This window comes from Solanum verrucosum, unplaced genomic scaffold (genome assembly GCF_900185275.1).
Source record: "Solanum verrucosum unplaced genomic scaffold, falcon-dt-bn FXZP01000015.1, whole genome shotgun sequence".
Lineage (NCBI taxonomy): Eukaryota > Viridiplantae > Streptophyta > Magnoliopsida > Solanales > Solanaceae > Solanum > Solanum verrucosum.
Genome location: NW_026020070.1, coordinates 2,696,182 through 2,716,324, shown reverse-complemented (window position 1 = coordinate 2,716,324; position 20,143 = coordinate 2,696,182). Strand labels below are relative to the sequence as shown.

The 20,143-nt window shown below is 40.2% G+C and overlaps 1 pseudogene; it reads left to right on the top strand.

Annotated features, from left to right (window-relative positions):
* The window catches only part of LOC125823828 (uncharacterized), a 116,026-nt pseudogene extending 109,614 nt beyond the window's left edge, over positions 1 to 6,412 (top strand).
* Positions 6,413 to 20,143: the final 13,731 nt, after the last annotated feature.

Genomic DNA, 20,143 nt, shown 5'->3' with positions numbered 1-20,143 from the left:
GAACATATAATCATGAATTGAACTACACATTATTGAATATGATTGATCTTGACTTTAATAGATGAAATTGAACCTTTATGAATCAATTATGACTAGAATAACATAGTAATGAATAAGGTGATTGAATGCCTTGTAATCTAGGTTCATAAGAATGCTTTCATGTTGTAGATTTATTAAGAGTGAAGACTCAAAGTTGTAAATGTTGATCACTAGGGCTTTAGAGTGAAGCTAATATGATGAACTATAGATGTTAAGGCTGTGAGAGTAAAGTCTAAATAAGAATAGAAGTCTAATAGGTAGAATTGTGGCGAAAGGCCTATACTCACCTAACCTACCTTATGAATGCTTGGAAGTGTAAAGTGATAGAATCAGTTGAAGATGGATTGATTGTCAAGGACATCCTTCAATGAGACATGATTTTTAAGAAAGGCTTAACAAGTAAATCTTGGGGTGTATGCTTGGCCCCAAGTGGATATTGACAGTGAGATGGAGTGTCACACAAGAGAAGGTCCGGGCTCCAAGTACAAAGGAGAACCACACCTAGTTGATGTGAGAACTATCCAAGTAAAAGGGGGAACACTTACGTAGTAAAGTGTGGGTATTCCCAAAGTTAGGTCTCATGAGATGGAAGACTTCACATAGTGGAATCAAGGTTTATAGTAGCAATTTTCTTATCCAATGAACTAATACATGCTTAAAGAAGCATCTCATAGTGTTCTAAAGCATAATTGAACTAAGACATGCTTGAAAAAGAATCTCATAGTGTTCAAGAGCATAGTGGACATAGACATGCTTAAGGTAGTAACTCATAGGGTCCATCTTAAATAGAGAACTAAGACATACTTAAAGGAGTATCTCATAGTGTTCAAAGTATAAATAGATTAGACATACTTAAGTATGTATCGCATAAGATCCATGTTACGAATGAACTTAGAAATGCTTAAAGAAGTAGATTATAGGGTTCAACCTAACAACAAACCAATATGTGCTTAAGCAAGTACATCATAGTGTTCCAAGGTCAAAAGAGAGATGAACTAAGATGGGCTTAACAGAGTACCTCATAGTGTTCTAAAGTAAAGAGAGGAACTAGGTTCCAAACCAAGAAGTATTAGTATGAGGACCTAAAAGTGGTACTAAGCATGAATATTAATATGGGATGCTAAGCATGCATTGCACAAGTATAACTTAGGGTTATTATGGAGAATTCTTGAGATAGTATTGCGCTATAGTTGCCCTCCTAGCTATAATTCACTAAAGGTGAGAGATTCCCTTAGTTGTGAGAGTTAAGATATTAATGAGGCCAAATGAGGGTGAGTATGACTAAGATGACTTCAAGGTTATGCTTAGTGTGAAAGGGTACTATGGGATGCCTTCCATACATCGCACAAATGTGTTTGGAGGCTACTTAGGAGTATTGTTCCCTTATGGTAGAAAATATTATAGACTTGACCATGTACATAGAGTATGATTCAGATGACCAAAAATGGAAACTTGGCTAAGGTGATATTATGGGATTCTATTCATGCTTTGCACATGTATGCTTTTGAGGTTACTTGAGAATGGTTATATTTTGGTATAGATGACTAAGAGTTAAAGAATGTTTATATGATGCTTATGTTTGAGACTTTGCTTATTATGATAATATTGTCTCTTATGCTTATTATTGATGTTTCATGAAGTATTTCATATGTTTTTTGATTATGTCTTATATTGACTAACCCTTGTCTTATGCTCTTATGATTATGCTAGATAACATATTTAGTACATTTTGTCCTAACGCATACTTTGCCTACATTCTAATCAAATGTAGGGAGTGCTACTCTTAGAGATAGGTTTCTAGAAGTTGCAAAGAGTTGAAGATCTTGTTGAGTCCTCATAGCATCGAGGACAAAACCCACCTTTCCTATATGTCTTTTATTTTCATGTTGAGACTATTGTATGGGCTGTGACCCAAGCTTTTTATTCTAAAGTTGTATTAGTTGGTTTGAGACAAAGCACAGAAAGTCTTCTACTTGCTTTTATGAAAATCACTTCGATTGTAAAAAGTTTTAAATTTTTCCGTACTTTTCAATTATCTCATGCTCATGAGATGCTAAGGGATTGTATGAAACTTTTCTGTGTCTTGTACACGGTCTTATGTCTAGGGTACTCCTGGGTAGTAACAATGCCAATGTTAGAAGAAGAGACCTTGAATTTGATGTGCTTGATTAAGTTTACTTGAAAATCTCACCCATGAAAAGCGTAATGAGGTTTGGTGAGAAAAGGAAACATAGTCCCCATTTAGTAGGCCCATATCAAATTTTGAGGCGTCATGGTATAGTTGCATATGAGCTTGATTTTCCAAATGAGTTGGCATCGGTGCATCCGGTTTTCTATGTCTCAATGTTGAAAATGTATGTTGGAGATCCGACATCCATAGTCCCCCTAGAAGGGTTGGAAGTGAAAGAGAACCTTTCGTATAAAGAATTTCTCATTGAGATTCTAGACCGGCAAGTTAAGAAATGAAGGAACAAAAAGGTTGCTTCTGTGAAAGTGTTATGGAGAAACCATCTAGTTGAGGGTGCTTCTTGGGAGGCCGAGGCTGGTATGATGTCCCGGTATCCTCATCTTTTTCCTCCTACCCTATCATGAGGTAATGACTTCCTCTTGGTTTGCTCTTTCTTGAAGTCATGTGTGTTTTTATGTATTTCCAAGATTTCCTTGTTTTATGCATGTTCATGAAAAAGCTTAAGTTTTGAAAGAAAATGGCTTTTATGATTTATTTTCCTCATGTTGTTGTTCATTGAGTATGAGTTTTTGAACGTGCCTTAGCTTGGAGTTGCATTTAGGCTCCATGATATTCTGTTGAGCATTTCTTTTGAGTTTGGAGATGGTAGTTCCTCCTTAAAGTGTAATAAATCTGAAATTTCATTTGTATTGGGTTGTTAGATGTAGTTCCTACTTCCATATGGTGCATTGAGTATGTTTAGCTTGGAGTTGATGTTTCCTCCTTGGTTGTGCGCATTTTGATGAGGTGCATGCATGTTGGGTTGCTAGTCTTGAGTCTTTTCGTTTAAGAAATTTGTCTACAATCTCATTAGAGGACGAATGATCCCAAAGGGAAGATAATGTAACACACCAGATTCAAAAGAGGCAAAACTAGCAGCTTTTGAAAAAGTTGTAGGTGCAAACCAACGGTGGCCACCCACAGACGTGGTGAGGACTACAGATCATAGGTAGCGTTCGTGGTTGGAGCACTGATTTTAACGTTTGAAAGATACTTCATCTAATTCTAACTGTCAACGATTGCTAATCAGTATAAAACCCAACTAACTGAGTTGGGGTCGAATCCCATAAGGAGTGGTACGTGTTTCAGATTCAATTGGGAAGTACGAACATGGTCAAATTAGTCATAGGAGTAAAAGTTATCGAATAAATACATCATTCAAATTAAGGAGTGACACGAATGTCAAATGGAGGTTTTTAGTTCTGATTAACATCTACAAACAGTCACAATCAACAAAAATTAACAGTAATGAGGTGGGTTCTTAGGATGTGATCAATTAAAGGCTAATATATACAAATGGGTAATTGCAACTATTAGTCATTAGCTAGATGTTAGTGAGTTTGCTAGGCTATAGTGGCGGTAAACTTTCTCTCAAACATTTTACCCTAAATCAGTTTGATTTCTCTCGAATATCAACAAGCATGCAAAATAGGAACAACCCACATATTAGTCCATTCACTCTCTCGAGCTAAATGCGTGGGATTGAGTTTAGGATTCACTCTCTCGAGCTGAACCCAAGTGAATCCAACACCTACTTACCATTAACCAATTATTTTGATTCTAAAACCTCTCTCTCGAGCAGGCCAAGAACACAAACCCGTCAATGCATTTGAAACTACAACTCCTAAATAAAACCACAATTAATGATTAAACTATTTAGACAAACAATTAGCAACACCCATAAACTAAATCAGACCATAATCACATAATCACACACCAAGAATTGGGGTTTTAGCTAGACATAATAAAAAGGTAAAAACTGTTACCAAATTGATTATCCATCAACTAGGTAAGAGTAGATTCGTCCTTACAATGCTCCAATTCGAAGAATCTCAAAGACCCACTTCCAATTTCTCAAAAGTGAAAAACTTCAATTCTTTAATGCTTAGGAAAAACTAGAGAAAACTGTCTCACAGTTAAAAACTCAAAAATAGATTAAAAATATTTGATCTAAGATACTAAACTAAATGTTCAAATATGTATTTATAGTCGCCAAAAAATTTGATGCGAAGAGTCACTCGGCGAAGTAAGTCGGGCTCGCCAAGCCATTCCGTGAGCCGCCGTTTGGTCTATTCCATCACATTTTGTCCTTGTTACTCAGTATCCTCCAGGTCTGTAACTTTGGGTGATCTATCTTGGCCTCGAAGAAACACTTGGTGATCTGTTGACTGCTCTTTTCCATCACCAACTTGGTTCTTTACTTCAGGGCCTAGCACACTAGAACTTTAGGCGGTCAAATAGCCATTCGGCGATTCGCCAAGTTCACTTGGCGATCACCAGGCTGCCTTATACATCCTTTCAGCTTGTTTTGTTCCTTTTTGCTTATTAGTGTCCTTGCTTTGTTCGTCAATCCATATACCTAAAAATCAAAGGTTTTACATCAGTTATTGGCCCAAATTAAGAATTTGAGGACACTAATTCTATATAAACAAATCCCTAATTGAGCCCAAAACTCGGGCTCATCAACACCCCCAACTTAAACTTTTGCTTATCCTCAAGTAAAACTCATGTTCAGTAGTTCAAAAAGGATGTCTCAAAAAGTCCTACAAAAGACTCAATCATGAATACACACAAAAATACTCAATTTACTCATGCGAGGATCATTTGTGCACTCAAAGATTCAAGCTATGACTCACCATTATCAAACGGTTCTCAAGTTCACAATACATGCTTCAAATGCAAGTTCAAGCTCAACAAAGGTACCCAAATGCCCTCACAACAAAGATGATTTCCTATTCACACACAATTCTTCAATAATTTATAGCTTCGGAATCATATGCAACTCTCACACTCACAAAGATGAACACATGCATGACTTCACCTATAGGTCTTCCCTTTATTTTCCAATCAACATTCATTTCAGCTCACTCAAGAACAAAAAGGTATTTTCAAGGCTTGTAAAGGGGCTTAGTGTAAAGGTATGGTCATTTAAGATCAGTGGCTGCTATTCTCATGAAATGTGGTAGGGACATCATGTTTCCTTCCTTTTCTTCAACATTTTCACTTATGCTCATAATTCACCCATTATTCACTTCAAATGGAATACCAGACACCCCATTTCTTTTGCGACTTGCAAAACTTTATTTCACAACTTTTTCATTCTTTTTCATTCTTCTTTTATTTATATCTTTCATTTGTATGGAGGGGTTCCATATTTTTCAAAACCATGGATCAAGGGGGGACTTCTTAACACTTTTTTATTTTCCTCCAGTTTTCACCACACCTCCCAACTTAGGCTTTTGGCTTAAGTTGGCTATTCACAAAAACCACACTTCATGAAGATTATGGGTGAATGGATGAAGAGGGGTTACATTTCATCAAGTTTCTTCCAAGAAAATGATAAGGCTCAAAAGGGGTTTAAGCAAAGTTCGCACATTCACAAGGTTGGCCATAAAAGTGGTATATTGTAAAATTGTTTCACTCTTCAAAATTGTCGCCTAAGATCATTTCAAGAGCTTGCATCAATTAGTCAACCAGACCAACGGGGTAAATTCTAGGTGTCATCACAGAAAGTTCACGGTAAGCTCATCACTCAAGTCATTGGCACAAATATCAAAAAAGACTCCACACTTTCGCTAGTGTGCAATGTTCATCACAAAAGACTCCTTCTATAATCAGCTAGTCACAAGGAGATGCAAAACGTCCACATATTGTCTATGCAACTTCATTTAACCTCATCTTAGTTGCTCATTCATTCTTTTTTGATTAAAAGCACTATTCCAATTATCGGTATTGATCATGACCGATACTCAAATTTGCACAAGAATAGTCACAATCGCACACAAGAGGTGGAAATTTTATTTCAGAAGGGTCTAAAACTATTTACATTCATCAAAAGGAGCCACAAGCTTAAACATCCACAAAACAATATCAAAACACAGTTTAAACACAAAAATTGAATAATATATAGAAAAGATAGTCACAAGAGGTAGGTATGGCAATACCTAACCCTACCAGAAATAAAAATGCAGTTGTCCTCAAATGCAACCAAATAATAAAAAGTCAATCAAAGTGACAGAGGGGGAGGTAAAGAAGGGTCTTATCTACACAGTAACTCCATATGTCGATGCATCAGTGCCCGGGGTCACATCAGCGACACTGGCTCCACTAAGGCCAGTCATGGTGGTGTCTCTCAAGGAGGTCTAGCGGGCAGTCTCAAACATCGCATCATCTACATTGGCCAGATCATCATATACGGCGGTATCTCGCTCCCCAAGCTGCTCCTAATCAGTCTCTGCCTCTGATGCATCAGCTGCCACATCCTCCACAGGCACATCTCCGGTGGTAGCCGGAGGCATTTCAAAACACCCTCAGTCTCAGCTTCCTCAAATAAAGAAGTGATGTCCGTAGACTTTAGATAGTCCATGTCCTTCCTCAAGTCTTCAACCTCAGTTTTCAAAGTCGTCATCTCTGATGTATCACTCTACCGACTCTCACAAGTCTCTACTCTCGTCATAAAAACATCAATAGTTGTTCGTAGGGTATCAATGCAGCTAGGACGGCCCGCTCGATCATTCAAGGTACCTAGGTCTCTAATCGGGTAGCCCGCACATCGGCAGAATGGGTTAAGTGCCCCATATTCAGGATTATGGCCTAGGTAATCCTAGTGGGAAGGGAAGTAGTAGATGAACCAGGAACGTAGGAGGAAGTGGAAGTGGAAGTACCTGAAGGCCCAGAGGCTGGAGTAGGAAAGGATGCCTCTACAGGTATCGACTCAACATCCACCTCTAAGGATTCATCCACCGGAGCCGCTCTCCTCCTGTCTGCCTCCTCCCGAGTGTACTCAGCCTTTATATATCGGATATATATGGAAGATGTGGGAGTGATCTGGATGTCCCTTTTCTCATCACGAGGAACTCCAGCACGTCGACACAACTCTGTAATCAGGACCAGAAAAGGAAGGTACATCTAGCGCTGCTTGGCCCTCGTGTCCATCTCATGCTCAATGATGAGTCCCAAATTAATGCTTTTTCGGGCTATGAGAGTTTCGAGACAGGCCGCCTTTGGGTGGCGCCAGATAGACTCATTTTGCAAAGGCATTATGAAACAACTAATGAACCCAAACCAGAATCGGGTTTCTATATTCAAATATTTCTTCCCAATTGGAGCTCCAACCTCGATCCACCTCGGGGTGGTGTAAGAAATAAGAAGGCTAGCCATCATTTGAGGTCATCCACCGTCGACACAATGGTTTCTGAAATTGGATAATCAGCCTCTAGTCCTCTATCCAAGACAACGTTAATATATTTGTTACTGCATACCATGACTGACTCTTCTGGATCTGAAGGCACTGGCGTTCTTCTTTCCCTTTGGTACAAGATTACCATAAGCTGGGTAGAACTTCTGGACCCATGAGGGAATATTAGGTCCACGAGACCTAGTGAACTTCTCAAACCTATGGAACGTACTAGTGTCCAACACACTAGGATACTTTTCCTCTAGGCCCTATATGGATAGAAGCTTCTCCTCAAGAATCATCCTCAACCCCTCGGCCTTTAGCCTGTTGAGTAGTCAAAGAGGGAGACCCTGAACTGGTGGCATAGGAGCCACTGTCTATGCCAGAGCTGACACTGTAACTGCAGTAAGAGGTATGGCATCTGGGATCCTAGACGAATCTTGGCGAACTCTGGAACGAATATCGGGACCCTGAGATTGTAGAGGCTGTGTCACGACCCAAGCCTAGGGCCTAGACGTGACATGGCGAATGAGGAACCCGAAGGAACCCCAAACAAGCCTCTCAAACTTGTCATCACACTTCATCGGTCGCGGAAGTACATTCAACATTAATTAACGGGAAATAGGGACTAAGGCAAACCATTTCAAAATGACATCATAGAATAAGAGTCAAGCTCGTTTACAAAATACTTGTCCGACTCACACCTCTACATACATAGATAGGACGGGGGCCATGACATATTACCGGCTCCCCTCATAGTTAAAATACAATTGCAAGCTAAAGTCTCAAAACATAGGAGTAAGAAACATAACATAGCCCTCGAATTATTGAGGACTCACCAACAAACTCGGATAAGCGTCGTACTAGCCACGTGAATGGAGAGAAGGATCAAGAGTAGCTCCGGTCCCTACATGGTGACATCATGTAGGCAAAATATGCGTTAGTACTTGGAATGTACTAAGTATGCGGGGTGCAACACAACAATAAACAAGGACACAATCGAAATACAAGAAATAGTTTCATAGGCATTATGAATAACAATATGAGGATGCATGATCAAAGTGAAGTCAAAACATGTTTAAGTAAATCTATACTAATAGTAGATATCATATGTGTATGCATGATCCAACCAATCTATAACCCCAACTTAGGATGGGGGATGCCGTTCACACCCGGACACCCTGGTGGCAAGGTATAAACCCCTCACATGATTGATGTTGGTCACACCCCAAGCATCCTAGGTGGTGAGATATAAACCTCTCACATGGTTGATGTTGGTCACACCCCAAACATCCTAGGTGGTGAGATATAAACCTCTCACATGGTTGTCCGGTTCTTTTCCCCCGGACCGGGCATGGTCATGCAACACTTTATATAGGAAATTCTCATTAGGCTCTAATGCAATCTCACGTATGGAATGAACATATACACAAGCTTAGTTTGTCATCAACACATCTTTGAAGTTCCATACATCTCATAACTCAAGCTTTAAAACATCAATTTATCAATTCTCCATAGTTGGACATTTTGTCAAACACCTTGAAGGCATGTAATGAAATCAAAGAGCATGGAAATTAGGGTAGTAATTATGCAACCAAAACAGTGAACAACCTACAACAACACCTTTACATTCATAACATGATCACATTATCTTCATTGGATTCTCATTCATATAATGTCATGATAACACTCCAATTTCTCATACTATGCCTTTAAGGCCATAAGCCTCACATACCAATACACCAACAATACACCATAAAATAAGCATGGGTAATGACATACTTCAACAATCTAAAGACCTTTAAACAAGTTTGATTCATATACATTCATTATCTAGCAACCACTTCATAAAGGCATAAACTAGGAATAGAGAGAAATCATGGGTTCATGGAGTATTTTCATCTTAAATCGTCAATACAACAACAATATAACCATAAAGTGCCATTAGAAACCTTTTAAAACCATTTGATGGAAGAACCCATGAGATTGAGTGAAAACCTAGATTTTTCATATTTTGAAGTAACTTTGGATTTGGCTCCTTGTATGGAAAATTAGACAAGGATCAAGACCCCCATACCTTTGCTATGATCTCCCACAAAAATTGATGAAGAAAGCCTTGAATCCAAAGTCCTAGCTCCCACTTCTTCTTCTTCTTAAATGGAGGATTGTAGAGAGGGAAATGTTTTTTTTTGGGATGGGAATTGGATTATGGTATCTAGGAATTAATATAAGTCCTTTGAAAAAAAGGGTCCAACACTTAGAAAAAAAAAACAGGCGGGTGAACAGTAGATGAACAGTAAAATCAGCTACTGGAATTTGGATTTTCTGCCGGACAGACTTTACGAAAATGGGCATAACTTCTTCGTCCGAACTCCGAATAAGGTGAAACGAAGTGCGTTAGATAGCTAACTCAAAGGGCTTTCCATGGATATATTATTGGCCACCAAATAATTTGTGTGCTAGGAGATATGACCCTCCAAAGTAGACCCTCGAAAAAGGCTTCACTTGGAAATTTTGGATTTTGATACGGTTGCTCTAAAATTTGGGTTAGACCCATTTCCCACTCAATTTGACCCCCTAAACAAGAATATGAAGTCGGATTTTCGAAAAACGAAACGGATTTTGAGATATATGGAAATTACAATTATAGGTGTTTCCGAAGCACATTTTCGGGCATTTTTTGGGGTCGTTTCAATATCTCCCCCTTGGGAACATTCGTCCCCGAATGTGGAAGAGACGTACAAGGCAAGACTTAGTAAGAACATATCAGCCCCAACATGAATGCAAAAATTTTATTTAAACATCACTTCAAGATTTCAAAACTTAGTGTAAAGCATCCATAACTCATCAATTTAAACATATATGCACATTAATGATTCAGAGGCTGAAATGTAGGACTCGATGGAGTACAAAGGACTTGATTTAATACCTTAGGCTTGAGTGGAGTTGAATAGATAAGGATAACGTCTTTGCATGTCCGCTTCGGCCTCCCAAGTAGCACTTTCCACTTGTTGATTTCTCCAAAGCACCTTAACGGACGCCACTTCTTTGTTCCTCAACCTTTTAACTTGTCTATCTAAGATATGAACCGGGACTTCTTCATACGTCAAATTATCTTCTACAACACCCACAACCTCAAGAGGTACAATAGCGTTAGGATCACCAACACATTTCCTCAACATCGATACATGGAATACCGGATGAACTAATTCCATCTCCTTGGGCAACCCCAACTCATAGGCTACTTTACCAACCCTTTTTATTATCTCATAAGGACCGACATACCTAGGACTTAATTTCCCCTTCTTACCAAAACGAACCACACCTTTCATTGGAGAAACCTTCAAATAAACCCAATCACCCACTTTGAATTCAAGATCCCGTCTCCTCACATCGGCATAAGACCTTTGACGACTTTGGGCTGTTTTCAACCTCTCCCTAATCATCCTTACCTTCTCAAGAGCATCCATGACCAGATCCGGACCCAACAAGGCCACCTCTCCGACTTCAAACCACCCAACCGGTGACCTACACCGTCTACCATAAAGTGCCTCAAAAGGAGCCATACCGATACTAGAATGATAACTATTGTTGTATGCAAATTCAATCAAAGGAAGATGATCATCCCAACTACCTTTCAACTCCAATACACAAGCTCTAAGCATATCCTCCAAGGTTTGAATTGTTCTTTCGGCTTGGCCATCCGTTTGAGGGTGGAAGGCCGTGCTAAGCTTTACCTTTGTACCAAGACCCCTTTGGAATGACTTCCAAAAGTGAGAAGTGAATTGGGCACCACGATCCGAGATGATAGACAAAGGAATCCCATGCAACCTTACCAATTCATGAATGTACAACTTGGCATACTCTTCAGCCCCGTAAGTAGTTTTAACCGGTAGGAAATGAGCCGACTTTGTCATCCGATCAACCACCACCCAAACCGAATCAAAGCCTCTTCTAGCCTTGGGTAAGCCCACTACAAAATCCATGTTGATTTCTTCCCACTTCCAAGTAGGTATCTCAATGTCTTGAGTTAGGCCACCCGGCCTTTGATGTTCAGCCTTGACTTGTTGACAACTATGGCAACCCGAAACAAATTTTGCAATGTCCTTCTTCATACCGCCCCACCAATACACATCCCTCAAGTCTCTATACATCTTTGTTGACCCTGGATGAATAGAATAAGAAGAATTATGAGCCTCATCAAGGATTCTTTCCCTCACACCATCCACACAAGGAACACATAATCTACCTTGGTACCTAAGGGCACCACCTCCCCCTTGGGAGAAAACCTCCACCTTACCACTACTCACCGAAGCCTTTAATTCTACCAAAGAAGGATCAAGATCTTGCTTGACTATCACCTCATCAACCAAGGAAGATCTTGAACCATCAACAACAACTACTCCTCCACTATCCACCCCTTCTAACCTAACTCCCAATTTGGCCAACCGATGGACCTCCTTAGCCAACTCTTTACTACCTTCCTCCACATGAGCCAAGCTACCCATGGACACTCTACTCAATGCATCCGCCACCACATTAGCTTTCCCCGGATGATAGTGAACACTCATATCATAATCCTTAAGGAATTCTAACCACCTCCTTTGTCTCAAGTTAAGATCTTTTTGTGTGAACACATATTGGAGACTCTTATGGTCGGTGAAGATATCAACATGCACCCCATACAAATAATGACGCCAAATCTTTAAAGCAAAAACCACGGCGGCCAATTCAAGATCATGGGTTGGGTAATTTTTTTCATGAACCTTAAGTTGCCTAGAAGCATAGGCTATAACCTTACCACTTTGCATCAACACACAACCCAAACCAATATGGGAAGCATCACAATAAACAACAAAACCTTCTAACCCATCCGGAAGTGACAAAATAGGAGCGGACACAAGCCTTTCTTTCAAAGTTTGGAAGCTTTCCTCACACTCATCCGACCACACAAATTTAGCCTTCTTTTGAGTCAACTTAGTCATAGGAGAAGCAAGAGAAGAAAACCCTTCTACAAATCTCCTATAATAACCCGCTAAACCCAAGAAACTCCTTATATCCGACGGGGTCAAAGGTCTAGGCCAATTCCTAATAACATCGGTCTCCTTAGGATCCACCTTAATACCATCCCCCGACACCACATGGCCTAGGAAAGCAACTTCCTTCAACCAAAACTCACACTTTTCATATTTAGCGTACAACTTCTCTTCCCTCAATCTTTGGAGTACCGCCCTCAAGTGACCCTTGTGCTCTTCCTCACCCCGAGAATAGATCAAGATGTCATCTATAAACACCACCACAAAAGAATCAAGGTAGGGTTTGAAAACCCTATTCATCAAATCCATAAAGAGAGCCGGAGCATTAGTCAACCCGAAAGACATCACCACAAACTCATAGTGCCCATACCTAGTACGAAAGGCCGTCTTGGGAATATCACACTCCCTCACCTTCACTTGATGATACCCTGACCGAAGATCAATCTTAGAGAAGTGACTAGCCCCATGCAATTGGTCAAATAAATCGTCAATCCTTGGAAGAGGATACCTATTCTTGACGGTGACCCTATTAAGTTGTCGATAATCAATACACATTCTAAGAGACCCATCTTTCTTCTTCACAAACAAAACCGGAGCACCCCAGGGAGAATGACTAGGTCTAATAAATCCCTTCTCTAACAAATCTTTTAATTGCTCTTTCAACTCTTTCAACTCTGCCGGGGCCATACGGTAAGGGGGGATAGAAATAGGTTGAGTATCGGGAAGGAGGTCTATACCAAGATCTATCTCCCTTTCGGGAGGGACACCGGGAAGGTCTTCTGGGAAGACATCTAGAAACTCATTAACAACCGGAATAGACTCAACAGGAGGGACTTTAGACTCCACATCATTGACTCTCACAATATGGTACAAGCACCCTTTGGAAATCAACCTATGGGCTTTAATGCAAGAAATGAATTTCCCCTTCACCACAACATCCCGGCTCTCCCACTCAAGAACGGGTTCATTAGGAAATCGGAACTTGACTTTACGAGTCCTACAATCAATAGAAGCATAATATGCATGCAACCAATCCATCCCAAGAATAACATCAAAATCCACCATGTTCAACTCAATAAGATCGCAAGGCAACAACTTATTCAATATGCAAACCGGACAATTTCTATACACTTTTCTAGCAACAATAGAGACACCAATGGGAGTAGATACTTCATATGACTCATGCAACAATTCCGACTCAACATGAAATTTTCTAGCAACTAAGGGGGTAACAAAGGAAAGGGTGGCACCCGGATCAATCAAAGTATAAACATCAAAATCAAAGATTTGCAACATACCGGTCACCACATCCGGGGTCTCATTAACACCTTGTCTACCATGCAAAGCATAAAATCGATTGTTCCTTGGGGCACCACTTTGAGAAGCACCTCTACCCAAAGGAGTAGTGTTAGCACTTCGGACCTTGTTGCGGATCTTGGGACATTCAAACCTCTTATGACCCACTTCTCCACATTCAAAGCAAGCACCCGAACCCTTCATGCAAGGACCACCATGCTTCCTCCCACACTTAGGGCATACATCCATAGAACCCACTTCACCTCCCCCTTGAGGTCTAGGAACATTGATAGCAAATCCCCGGTTGACATGAGGGTTTCCTCGGCCTTGATGAAATCTAGCACCCTTAGGGAACCTATTCTCCAATCGGGCCCTCTTGGCCTCGTGCCCCCTTCTCTTCCTCAATTTCTCCTTCTCCATTTGCTCGGCATAAGTCATCAACCGAGACAAATCCATATCTCCAATGAGCATAGCGGACCGACACTCCTCACTAACCAAGTCGGATACACCCATCACAAATTTGTTCATCCTCGACCTAGAGTCGGCCACCAAGTGAGGTGCATACTTGGAGAGTTGGACAAATTTGAGGGCATACTCCCTCACACTCATAGCTCCTTGCTTCAAGTTCATGAACTCCACCAACTTTGCCTCCCTAAGCTCAAGAGGGAAGAACCTATTAAGGAAAGCAATTTTAAACTCCTCCCACAACACCACATAGCCATTACCTTTCTCACCCTTCCATTGATCAAACTAAATTTGAGCAACCCCCTTGAGTTGGTAAGCCGCCAATTCCGCCTTCTCACAAGCACCAACATCCATAATGGTCAAGATTTTGCATACCTCATGAAATCTCTCACCCTTTCCCCCGGGGTGGTAGTTCGAGGAGCTTGGGCTCCTTGTTGCACTTGGTTAGATACCACTTGTGCAAGCATGGTGAGTGCATCACGGAGCTCACCATTGGTGGGTGGCTCTTCCGGTGATCGGGCCCGTCTTCCCCTCATGTTTGGCATGATGATCTAGCAATCAAAGAACAAGCGTTAGGGAGGAATCACCTTATCACACTCTAAGCACGACATAGAACATGAAGAAGGGAAACCTTTCCTAAAACGTTTTGTAGCCTCCCATTCATAGTCGTGGCGCGCTTCACAACCATGATTAGGAATCTACTCAACGCGGTGTGTTGGACTCCGAGGATTTAACAACCTAGTGCTCTGATACCAAGCTTGTCACGACCCAAGCCTAGGGCCTAGACGTGACATGGCGAATGAGGAACCCGAAGGAACCCCAAACAAGCCTCTCAAACTTGTCATCACACTTCATCGGTCGCGGAAGTACATTCAACATTAATTAACGGGAAATAGGGACTAAGGCAAACCATTTCAAAATGACATCATAGAATAAGAGTCAAGCTCGTTTACAAAATACTTGTCCGACTCACACCTCTACATACATAGATAGGACGGGGGCCATGACATATTACCGGCTCCCCTCATAGTTAAAATACAATTGCAAGCTAAAGTCTCAAAACATAGGAGTAAGAAACATAACATAGCCCTCGAATTATTGAGGACTCACCAACAAACTCGGATAAGCGTCGTACTAGCCACGTGAATGGAGAGAAGGATCAAGAGTAGCTCCGGTCCCTACATGGTGACATCATGTAGGCAAAATATGCGTTAGTACTTGGAATGTACTAAGTATGCGGGGTGCAACACAACAATAAACAAGGACACAATCGAAATACAAGAAATAGTTTCATAGGCATTATGAATAACAATATGAGGATGCATGATCAAAGTGAAGTCAAAACATGTTTAAGTAAATCTATACTAATAGTAGATATCATATGTGTATGCATGATCCAACCAATCTATAACCCCAACTTAGGATGGGGGATGCCGTTCACACCCGGACACCCTGGTGGCAAGGTATAAACCCCTCACATGGTTGATGTTGGTCACACCCCAAGCATCCTAGGTGGTGAGATATAAACCTCTCACATGGTTGATGTTGGTCACACCCCAAACATCCTAGGTGGTGAGATATAAACCTCTCACATGGTTGTTCGGTTCTTTTCCCCCGGACCGGGCATGGTCATGCAACACTTTATATAGGAAATTCTCATTAGGCTCTAATGCAATCTCACGTATGGAATGAACATATACACAAGCTTAGTTTGTTATCAACACATCTTTGAAGTTCCATACATCTCATAACTCAAGCTTTAAAACATCAATTTATCAATTCTCCATAGTTGGACATTTTGTCAAACACCTTGAAGGCATGTAATGAAATCAAAGAGCATGGAAATTAGGGTAGTAATTATGCAACCAAAACAGTGAACAACCTACAACAACACCTTTACATTCATAACATGGTCACATTATCTTCATTGGATTCTCATTCATATAATGTCATGATAACACTCCAATTTCTCATACTATGCCTTTAAGGCCATAAGCCTCACATACCAATACACCAACAATACACCATAAAATAAGCATGGGTAATGACATACTTCAACAATCTAAAGACCTTTAAACAAGTTTGATTCATATACATTCATTATCTAGCAACCACTTCATAAAGGCATAAACTAGGAATAGAGAGAAATCATGGGTTCATGGAGTATTTTCATCTTAAATCGTCAATACAACAACAATATAACCATAAAGTGCCATTAGAAACCTTTTAAAACCATTTGATGGAAGAACCCATGAGATTGAGTGAAAACCTAGATTTTTCATATTTTGAAGTAACTTTGGATTTGGCTCCTTGTATGGAAAATTAGACAAGGATCAAGACCCCCATACCTTTGCTATGATCTCCCACAAAAATTGATGAAGAAAGCCTTGAATCCAAAGCCCTAGCTCCCACTTCTTCTTCTTCTTAAATGGAGGATTGTAGAGAGGGAAATGTTTTTTTTTGGGATGGGAATTGGATTATGGTATCTAGGAATTAATATAAGTCCTTTGAAAAAAAGGGTCCAACACTTAGAAAAAAAAAACAGGCGGGTGAACAGTAGATGAACAGTAAAATCAGCTACTGGAATTTGGATTTTCTGCCGGACAGACTTTACGAAAATGGGCATAACTTCTTCGTCCGAACTCCGAATAAGGTGAAACGAAGTGCGTTAGATAGCTAACTCAAAGGGCTTTCCATGGATATATTATTGGCCACCAAATAATTTGTGTGCTAGGAGATATGACCCTCCAAAGTAGACCCTCGAAAAAGGCTTCACTTGGAAATTTTGGATTTTGATACGGTTGCTCTAAAATTTGGGTTAGACCCATTTCCCACTCAATTTGACCCCCTAAACAAGAATATGAAGTCGGATTTTCGAAAAACGAAACGGATTTTGAGATATATGGAAATTACAATTATAGGTGTTTCCGAAGCACATTTTCGGGCATTTTTTGGGGTCGTTTCAGGCTGGTCATCCTTAGGCTCAGAGAGAAAGCATCCTATGAATAAAAGAATTGTCCCTCACTGCGAGAGTTGTGATCTGGTACCTCAAATGTGGGCGTCTTGCCCTTGCCTTTGCCTCCCTAGAGAGGTGCCTTATTCCCCTTTTTTAAAAGGGAAACTGATGAGTCCACAAATTGGACTCATTTAGGGCTATATTTTGATAGAATTAATGTCCTCAAATGTATATTTTGTCTCAATATCAAATGAAAATCCTTAAGTTTCAGGTATTTGGAGTTTCAGGCAAAGCATGGACACTATTTGGCAAAAAGGTTCTTGAACAAAGCGACTGAAAAGAAACAAAGAAATGAAGACCTGAGGATCGCCGAGCCTAGTTGGCGAGTCGCCGATCGGTCGAGAGATCGCCTTTTGTTCTAGTGTGCTGAGCCCTGAAGGGAAAGATCAAGTTGGCGATGAAATGGAGTAGCTGACGTGTCACCGAGTAGTTCCACAAAGCAGTACCATATCGCCCAATGACTCAAAGTGCGAAGAGGTTGAAGGCTAAAGCAAGAAGGTGATGAAATCGACCAAAAGGTGTATCGCCGTGTATCGGCAAACCCAAGTGAGTGCTCCGAGTTATTCGATGCAGCACAAATTTTCAAACATTATAACTACTTGTTAAAGTTGTAATCAATCACTTAAACAAGAAAGGAAGTCATAGACAATTATTATTCAGACATAGAATATTCTTAGTTCCAAGTTTTAGAGGGTTTTGGAGACTTTGTTCTAAGACCTTGAAGATTCAAAGGATTTCAACTCCAAGAAATAGGACGTGGGTCTCGAATATTCTTCACTCTTGACATGTTTTAAGACTTAATTCTTCATACCTAGTAGATGGAAACTGATATTGGTATTGATTTTTACCTCTTTTACATGTCTAGCTAAAACCTCAATTCTTGAGCTGTGATTTTGTGAATATGGGTTAGATTATTTGTTGGGTCTTGCTTGTTGATGGTTTATTTGTTGTTTAAATGTGATTTCGTTTAGTAGTTGTGTATGAACTTAATGGGATTGTAGTTGCAAATACAATTTCATCTAAGTGTTTTGGCTTGCTCGAGAGAGAGGTCGTAAAACTAAGACTACTAAATTGATAGCTGGTGATATTGGGTCGACATGGGTTCATCTCGAGAGAGTGAATCCTAGTCCTTTTCCCACACATTCAGCTGGAGAGAGTGAATCCAAGTCCTGTTCCCACACATTCAGCTCGAGAGAGTGAATGGGCTAAGGAAGAGGTTGTGCTTAATGAGGCAACTCGGTGTTCGAGAGAAACCAAGTTGATTCCGGGTAAATTGCTCGAGAGAGAATTTACCCCCACCATAGTCTAGCCTAGTCACAAATGTTCAACAATATACAATCAAAAGCATGTACCCGATAGTCTAATTTATCTCGTATTCCTATCATATCCCCAGAATCCTGTCTCTATATCTTGATTTCTTATTTTTTTGTTTGTATTTGTTTATTAGCTTAATACAACCCCCCCCCCCTCCCCATTGATAATTGACGCTTGCGTCATGCCATTAGATTTAATATGTTTTTAATCGTAAATGTTTTTAGGTATGACTAATTAGAACTAAATTTTATTTTTCTATTAATTCTCAAAACCACTCCCTGTGGGAACGATCCCAACCTTTAGTTGGGTTATATCACTACACGCGATCCTATGGCATTTGAACTGAACTACTGATCAAAATGGTGCCGCTGCCGGGGAGTGGTGTAATTTCAAAATTCTTAGTTTGGTAAAATTCTTTTGTTCTTGTTAGTCGTAGTTTACTAACTTTATTTTTAGTTTTGTTTTTCTTTGAGTTGTTGTTGTAGGTAGATACCCTGAGAATGGCTATGGAAAAAGGTAGAAAATTGGCTGAGACGAATCAAAAAGTCGAGAGGGACTTCAAATTAACCGCACTAGTAACTCAGCTGAACAATTTGGCCACCAAAATATCAGAGGTGGAACACCAGTGCAAAAGTCAAGAGAGGTACATACCCCCTCATCAGAGGAAAAGGTCTAGAGACGGGAAGAACAATAGTGTCGAGAACACACTACAAATCATTCTCCAAAAGATTACTGAATAAGATCAATTGCTAGAAGAGAGGAAGGATAATATTGAAGTGTTGAATTAGATGATTGGCTCTCATTCTAGATCTATCCAACTGATCAAGACACTTATGAGTTATGCAGTGTCTCCTCTCCACCCGAATGAATTATTGGGCATACCTGGTAACACTAGGGCTAACCCCAATCATGGAGAGTGAGGAAAGAGTTGCGTCGGGACATGACGTTAATTAAGGCGCTTATTGGGAGGTAACCCAAGGTCTTAAATGCTTTGTTTTTTTATATATAATGGTGTGTTGATTGTGCATGTCAAAGTGTGCAGAGTGTGTGGAAATTACATTTGGCAAACTAAAAGTTTATTTAGCGAATCTCCAACCAGGTCAGTGACCACGATTAAGACTGCCTTCTTAACCCCCAAGAAAATGAAGGTCCTGTAGAAATTGTCAGGGTAACTGACCATTTGGCGCGTCGCCGAATGAATCGGTGGACGCAACTAACGTCGCCGAATGGACGCGAACTTGGCAGTTATATATGGCCATAGGTGTTAAAGTTTCAAACTCTTCACTTTCCCTCGCTTTTAAACTTCACACACTCACACCAATTTAGTGTTTTCAATATTCTTGCTTTCAATAAGTATTTTGGTTGTTGATTGGTGCTCGAAACTGGGATTTCTTTGCCGCCTAGCATTTCAATCCTATTTTAATCGGCATCTAAGGTTCGTTTACGAATCCCGAGTTTACTTTAAAAAAAATTGTAGTCATTTGCAATGATCATATCGTCTTCTCATGTGTTGGGCGTCTCTGATAGTATTAGACTGTTTAAATGCCAATTTTAAATTAATAATCTTGCCTGTA